Source organism: Peromyscus leucopus, chromosome 1 (assembly GCF_004664715.2).
Source record: "Peromyscus leucopus breed LL Stock chromosome 1, UCI_PerLeu_2.1, whole genome shotgun sequence".
In the NCBI taxonomy this organism is placed as follows: Eukaryota; Metazoa; Chordata; class Mammalia; order Rodentia; family Cricetidae; genus Peromyscus; species Peromyscus leucopus.
The window spans coordinates 6,599,515-6,608,247 of NC_051063.1; positions in this window are offsets into that span (position 1 = coordinate 6,599,515).

Sequence of the window (8,733 nt, forward strand, 5' to 3'; positions counted from 1 at the left end):
ACTTAAGATTTTATTTTCAGGGTTTGTTTGCTTGTTTGTTTGTTTCATTTTGGCTTGATTTTCATATAGGTTGAGAAATAGGAGCCAATTTTTGGCCTTTTGCATAATATATCCAGTATTCCAGAAGCACTTCCTGAAGAGGCCAGGGTGTAGGATGGGGGTGGGGATTCAGTAATCATTTGGCAGAAGGTGTGTAAATTTTTTTTTTTGGATCACTACAGTGATTTTTTTCTTTAAATCTAGGCTTGCTCTGTACTCAGTCTTCCCACCTCCACCTCTCAAATGCTGAGGTGTACTGTACGTCAGCTGCAGTGCCATGCTGTTCAGATCACTATAGTTCTGTAGTATACTAAACTCTCTCTGCATGGTTTTTTTCCTTTCTATATATGTATTTTTGCTGGTGAGGTTTCTTGGGGATAGCATGTTGTTTACTTGTTTTTTTGTTAAGCCAGTCTTTTCACTGGAGAAATTTAATTTCTAATCAAGGTTAATGTTAATATATGAAAACTTACTCTGACCATTTCATTTGGGTGTTTATTTTTTCTTCTCTCATATATTACATCCTGACTAAATTTCCCCTCCTTCTTCATCTCCCAACCTTCTCCCCACCTTCCCTTTTCCCCAGATCCATTCTTCCTCCGTTTCCCTTCAAAAAAGTACAGGTCTCCCAGAGATATCAACCTAACAAGGCATAGCAAGTTACAATAAAACTAGGCACAGTTGCTCATGTCAAGGCTGGACAAGGCATCCCAGTAGGAGTAAAAGGGTCCCAAAAGCAGGCAAAAGAGTAAGAGATTGCCCTTGAACCCAGGCCCTGGGACACAGCCATTCCCAGGAAAACTTATCCAACACTGTTCCAGTTGCCAGCCAGCAGGGAAAACTCCTGTGGGCAGGTCCCCACCACCAAAACCCCCCATCAGACCCTACAATCTATAAGACCCATGCCATACCCCAATACCCATCCACCTGTGACCCCAGTAACTTCCTGAGACAAGGAAGCTGCCAGCTCTCATTGGACCAAGAGTAGCTTCCTGAGACACAGACTCTTCCAGCTCTCATTGGACCAAGAGAGGCTTCCTGAGACACAGAATCCATCAGCTCTAATGGGACCAAGAGCCCTGATAAGACCAAGAGGCACTCCCTGAACCACAGAATCAGCTAGCTTGGCTTGGACTAAGAGCACCTTCCTGAGATACAGAATCTGCCAACTCCAATTAACTAAGAGCTAAGATTGGACCCAGAGGAGCCCCCTGAGACACAGACACAGCAAGCACAGGTTGGACCAACAGCAGCTTGCTCAGACACAGGCACCTCTTGCATCTATTGGAGGAAAAGATGTATAGACACCAGTATAAAAATACATACAACAACATAAAGAGCAACGTGGCATCACCAGAACCTAGCCCTTCTACAACAGCAAGACCTGAACAACACAATTGTAGAAGAAGCAGAAGATAGCTACCTTTAAAATAACTTCATGAAGATGCTAGAGGACTTTAAAGAAAAAATGAAAAATTCTCGTAAAGAAATTGAGGGAAAACAAACAAAAATTGGAAGAAATCGATAAATCCCTTAAAGAAAGCCAAGAAAACCATGAAAAAGCAATTAAACATGTGAAGGAAACAGTTCAAGACATGAAAAGTGAAATAGAAACAATGAAGAAGACACAAACAGAGAGAATGCTGGAAATTGAAAATCCGAGTAAACGAACAGGAAACACAGACACAAGCATAACCAACAGAATGCAAGAGATGGAAGAGAGAATCTCTGGTGTAGAGGATACAATAGAGGAAATAGATTCATCGGTCAAAGAAAACACCAAAGCCAAAAATGTCATAGCACAAATGTCCAGGAAATCTGGGACACCATGAAAAGACTAAACCTAAGAATAATAAGAATAGAAGGAGGAGGAGAATACCAACTCAAAGGCACAGAAAATATATTCAACAAAATCATAGAAGAAAACTTTCCCAACTTAAAGAAGGAAATACCTATGAAGCTACAATAAGCTTATAGAATACCAAATAGACTAGACCCCCCAAAAAAGTTCCCTTGCCAGGTAATAATTAAACCACTAAGCATACAGAATAAAGAAAGAATATTAAGAGCAGCAAAGGGAAATGGCCAAGTGACTTATAAAGGCAGACCCATCAGAATAACACCTTATTCCTCAATGGAGACTGTGAAAGCTAGGAGGTCCTAGACAGATGTAATGCAGACACCAAGAGACCTTGGATGCCAGCCTAGACTAATCTACCCAGCAAAACTTTCAATCACCATAGACGGAGTGAAAAAGATATTCCAAGACAAAAACAGATTTAACAATACCTATCCATAAATCCAACCCTGCAGAAAGTACTAGAAGGAAAATTCCAACCTAAGGAAGTCAGATACATCCACGAAAACACAGGCAATAGATAACCCCACAGCGGTAAACCCCAGAGAAGAGAAGTACAAACACACTACCACCAAAAGATAACAGGAACTAACAATCACTGGTCACTAATATCCTTTAATATCAATGGACTTGATTCACCTACAAAAAGACACAGGCTAACAGAATGGATATGAAAGCAGGATATATCCTTCTACTGCATACAAGAAACACACCTTAACTTCAAAGACAGACACTACCTCAGAGTAAAAGGCTGGGGAAAGACTTTCCAATCAAATGGACTTAAGAAATAAGCTGGTGGAGCTATCCTAATATATAAGACAATATACTTCAAACTAAAATCAATCAAAAGAGATCAAGAAAGACATTACACACTCATCACAGTAAAGATCCACCAAGATGAAGTTTCAATTCTAAACAGTTATGACCCAAATACAAAGGCACCCACATATATAAAAGAAACATTACTAAAGCTTAAATCACACAACAAACCCCACACATTAAAAGTGGGAGACTTTAACACCCCATTCTCACCACTGGACAGATCTGCCAGCTCAAAACTAAACAGAGATATAATGGACCTAATAAATGTTATGACCCAAATGGACTTAATCCATATCTACAGAGTATTCCACCCTAACAAAAAAAAGAATATACCTTCTTCTCAGCACCTCATGGAACCTTCTCTAAAATTGACCACATACTCAGTCACAAAGCAAATCTCAACAGATATAAAATTTGGAATAACCTCCTGTATTCTATTGGACCACCATGGCTTAAAGTTAGATTTCAACAACAACAAAAATTACAGAAAGTGCTATGGATATCACTTTGTATAAATAAAATGCTGATTGGCCAGTAGCCAGGCAGGAAGTATAGGCAGGACAAGCAGAGAAGGGAATTCTGGGAACAGGAAGGCTGAGGCAGAGAGACACTGCCAGCCACTGCCATGAGTACCAACATGTAAGATACTGGTAAGATACAGTCACCTGGCAACGTATAGATTTATAGAAATGTGTTAATTTAAGATGTAATAACTAGATAGCTAGAAGCCTGAGCCAATAGGCCAAACAGTTTAAATAATATAAAAGTCTGTGTGTTTATTTTATAAGTGGGCTGTGGGACTGCTGGGGCTTGGTGGGAGCTGGAGAGAAACTCTCCAGCTACAAGAAAGCCTACAATCTCATGGAAACTGAATAATGTTCAACTGAATGACTAATGAGTCAAGGAAGAAATAAATAAAGAAATTAACGACTTCCTAGAGTTCAATGAAAACTACTACATACTCAAACTTATGGGACACTATGAAAGCAGTGCTAAGAGGAAAATTCATAGCACTAAATGCCCACATAAAGAAGTTGGAGAAATCTCACATTAGTGACTTAACAACACACCTAAAAGCTCTAGAACAAAAAGAAGCAAACTCACCCAGGAGGAATAGACACTAGAAAATAATCAAATTGAGAGCTGAAATCAATAAGATAGAAACAAAGAGAAGAATACAAAGAATCAATGAAACAAAGAGTTGGTTCCTTGAGAAAATCAAGAAGATAGACAAGACCTTATCCAAACTAATCAAAAGGCAGAGAGAGAGAGAGAGAGAGAGAGAGAGAGAGAGAGAGAGAGAGAGAGAGAGAGAGAGAATCCAAATTAACAAAATCAGAAATGAAAAGAGAGACATAACAACAGACAACAAGGAAATCCAGAGAATCATCAGGTCATACTGTTTCTGCTAAGATCTTCTTTTAGTCAAATTTGAGGTTCTTTAGTGTGATCTGGTACATTTTCTTGCTCTTTACCTTGGGCTTTTGATAGGTTGACTTTGATACTCACTGCAGAGACCTCTTCTGACAAATCTACCTGGAGTCCATTGGGCTTCTTCAATCAGAAAAATGATATTCTTCACTTCCCTCAACCATCAAACTTTCACTATTATTTCATTTTATAGGATTCATATCTTTTTCCCTTGTCTATGTGTGTAAGACCTGGAAATTAGAAATACTTGATGATGTCCACAAATTTTGGAGACTATCTTTGATTTTTTGTTTTGTTTCTTTGCTTGTTATCCATCTGATTCAGAAATTTCTGTCTTCAAGGTAATAAATTATTTTTTTTCTTAGTTTTGTCTCTTGTTAAAATTCTCAGTTGTAGAGAAACTCTGTCTCAAAAAGCCAAAAAAAAATAATAAAAATTCTCAGTTGTATTTTTTAAAGTTTAATTTACTGAGCTCTTCATTTCCAAAATTTTCTGTTAGGTTCTTTTTCACAATGCTGCCCTTGATGAATGTCCCATTCATATTTTTAGTTGTTTTTATGAAACTTCTTGCCTATGTTCTTTTAAAAAGAATATATCATTGAGAATTATTAGAATACTCATTTGAATTATTTTTGTTTGTTTGTTTTGTTTTTCAAGACAGGGTTTTTCTGTGTGGTTTTGGTGCCTGTCCTAGAGCTTGCTCTGTAGACCAGGCTGACCTCAAACTCACAGAGATCTGCTTGGCTCTGCCTCTGGAGTGCTGGGATTAAAGTCATGTGCCACCACCACCCAGCTTCATTTGAGTTCTTTATCAAGTATTTCATCAATATATTTTCCTTTTGAGCTTTCCTTTTGAGCTTTCCTTTGAATGAGTCATTCTACCTTGCTTCTTCATATTCTTTGATGTCCTGTGCTAAGATTTTCATATCTGGTGGATCAGTGTTCTCTACGAATTTTGTAGGGTAGGTTCCATAACCTTTTTTTTTTTTCAAAAAAATATGTCTTGGTATTTGTGGAAGGCTCTGTGATATTTGGTTCCATTCTCTATGTACCTTTTCAGCTGTGACCAACAGCTTTCTTTGGGTTCAGTGTAATTGGCAGTAGAGTCAGAGAACTCAATGTCTAAGCATAAAGACAATCTAGCAGCCCAGATAGGAGTGATGCACATACAGCAAGGTGGCTAGAGTATGGCTTCACAAGCAGTGGTTCATGGAGAAAGACGGCACTGAGAGCATGGACATCCATTTTCAGTCCCAAGAATACTGTGTGTCACAAATACCATCCATGTGGGAGGACAGCAAAGTGAGTTCACATCTGCCCTCAAACCTAGCATTGGCATGAGTTTAGATTTTGGGTTGGGGCAGTACAAAGATAGAGAAAACAGTGATTGAGAGTAGAATGAGTATCAGTTTTAAATATCATTTGGTAATGAAGAAAACAATGGCATAGTTTACTCCATAAAATGGCCACATGGAAAAGAAATTTCAAATGTCATGACATTAATAGCTTTGTTTGGCAATGTATAAACTAACATAATGTAGACAAAATTCTAAATGGTCTTATTAATAAGAAACACAGAGCCAAATACAGAGTTAAAAGCCCAAGAGATCAGAGCACTAGCAAATAGCCTTTAGTTTACCATTCACTGTCATCCTTCCCCTGAGAGAGAGCTTTGTATCCCCACAAGATACAGTGCCCTCATCCAGCAGGATATAGTATGAGAAGCTACACCCAAATTTCCAAATGTACCAAGCTGGCTTTGGAGATGAAGTTGGCTCACTCCTTCTCTAAACCCAAGCATATTGCTAAAAGAAAAGGTTGAGAGATTTTTTTTTCTGTCCCATATCAGAAGAGCCTTCTGGTGTGGGACAGAGAAAAACCAATATTTTTATTTAAAGCAGGATGATTATAAATGTGATCTCTTTCTAAAGAAGAAAAGGAGATATAGATATGATAGGATAAATAGTTTTACATTGCTATGGATTTTAGTCTATTGATACAAGTTTAAACTTAATTTTGTTATACTGTATATACATATACATACATACATACATATATATGTATATACTCTTGTTTGAGGTATTATGTTTATGTAACTTATTTAAATTGTAATGGATAATTAAGAAATACAGATTTATAATTAGTCTTCTATGATAGTCAAACTTGTAGTCATGTTAGTTAAGTTTTCTAGGTATACATAGATATATTCCAGATAGGTAAGTAATCTTCAAACACTTCAAAGACCTACAGAATATGGCATTTAAAATGTTTTAAAAATTTAGACTTTCTGGACAGTGAGACATGTCTGCTCCTGGCATCACCGATTTACTTCAGAGTAGAGGATGGGCATCCATATGGAGTTTATCTTCTTGGCAAAAATAGCCATTTGGGCAAGAAACTGTTCTTGCCTGGACTGCTTGATCCACTGGACATGCAGGACCCATAGGAAGGTGACCATTGAACTTTGCTTGACAAAATGGTCCTTCAGGTTCCTGTTTCACAGAGAAACTGCCAGACATTCTACAGGACACAGAAAAGTGACTGAGAGACTCTAGGCCTGTGGGTTGAAGACAGATGCCCCAACTTTCCAAAGGAACTTTGCATAACTGTTCAGGCTGCCAGCTGTCTCTGTCTACTCTCCTAAGACTCCTGGAAGTTGCTTGTGTCCTTCTCCCATTTCTCAGGTAATATTATATCATTCTGGGGTCTTTGATGTAGTTGAAGATTAGATAGTTATAATTTCCTTAGTTATGATAAAAGATAGATATGAAACCTTAGACTCACAAATACAGGATAGATAGACTATCTTCCTTAATTTCCCCAAATACAAATAGACTAGATATTATAACTATAATTCTTGCTTGATAATTGTTCTATTATATGTAATTTTACTATGTTAAAGATTAAAACCTTCCCTTTTGAAAAAAAGAGAAGGGGAAGTGCTGTGGATGGTATGAATGTATTGCTCTGATTGACTGATAAATAAAATGCTGATTGGCCAGAAGCCAGGCAGGAAGTTATAGGCAGGACAAGCAGAGAGGAGAATTCTGGGAACAGGAAGGCTGAGTAAGGAGATACTGCCATCTGCCACCATGAGTAGCAACATGTAAGATACTGATTGGTAAGGCACAAGCCACGTGGCAAGGTATAGATGAATAGAAATGGGTTAATTTAAGATATAAGAACTAGATAACAAGAAGCCTGCCATGGCCATACAGTTTGTAAGTAATATAAGCCTCTGAGTGATTATTTTATAAGTGGTCTACAGGACTGTGGGGGCTTGGTGGGACCCGGAGAGAAACTCTCCAGCTACAACATAATTCTTCCTAGGTGTTGTAGCTACACTATGTACATGCTTAATTTCCCTAATTTGATTATGTGTTCATAGATCACAGAATTGTATGTATTGTGGTTTAGTCTAAATTCATGATTACAAAATTTTTTTTCGCTAGAGTAAGGATATTAGCTAGAGTCTTAACAGAAAAGCAGAAGTTGTTTATTGAGATTTGATCCTAAACAATAATGCGCGTGACTTAAAAAAGTCACTATAAGTTTGGATATTCTGTCTGATAAAGGGGATGAAGTACATATAAGAAGCCATTTGGGGAGGGAAAATGGATTTAATGTGGGAGAGAACACATACTTACCAGAACCAAGAGAAACTGTCAGTTTTTTTCTAACTCTTGCTTTGGTGGTGTGGGTGTCCTTCTAGGCTTGAACACAAGGCTGAGCATACACAGTTTGTCAGTGAGACAGAGAAACTGATAGCAGACCTGGGGACTTGCCAGCCTATACATTATCTTGTTTCAAAAGGTAAGCAAAAACAAACAAACAAAAAACAAAAATTAGCTACAACTTCAATTCTGTCTCTAAACCTCCATAATACAAATCTCGCTTACTACCCACCTTAGGTGGAAGAGTGCAAGGAAGAAAATTCCAGGATGTGCTTTGTAGCTAAAGTTTTCCTGGTCCTGCATGGCTCCTGCAGCCCCGCAGTTCCTCAGCCACTCAGCCCCAAATAAATACACACACAGGATTATATTATTTTAAAACTATGGCCATAGCAGGCTTCTTGCTCGCTAGCACTTATATCTTAAATTAACCCATTTCTATAAATCTATACTTTGCCACGTGGCTTGTGGCTTACCAGTATCTTTACATCTTGCTTCTCATGGTGGCAGCTGGCAGTGTCTCCTCTGCTCTTTCTCTCCTTCCTCCTCTCTAGTTAGAATGTCCTGCCTAATCTCATTCTGCCTTACCATTGGACAAACAGCTTTATTTATCAACCAATCTGAGCAACACATATTCACAGCATACAAAATGACGTCACCCATCAGTGTTCTTCCAAGCTGAGTAGATACATCACAAATCCCCCCATATAAATTTTAATAAGTCAATTAAAATTATTTTATGTAAAAATTAAATCATAAAATTTATAGCAAATTATACCAACAATAACTAATTGTTGCTATGAGGTTGGGGTATGGCTCTATTCTAATATGTGCATCAGCATGTTAAGCCCCAGATTTAATTGCCAGTATCAAAAAATATTGTTGTTATGATTAAATATTTGATTTAGCAAT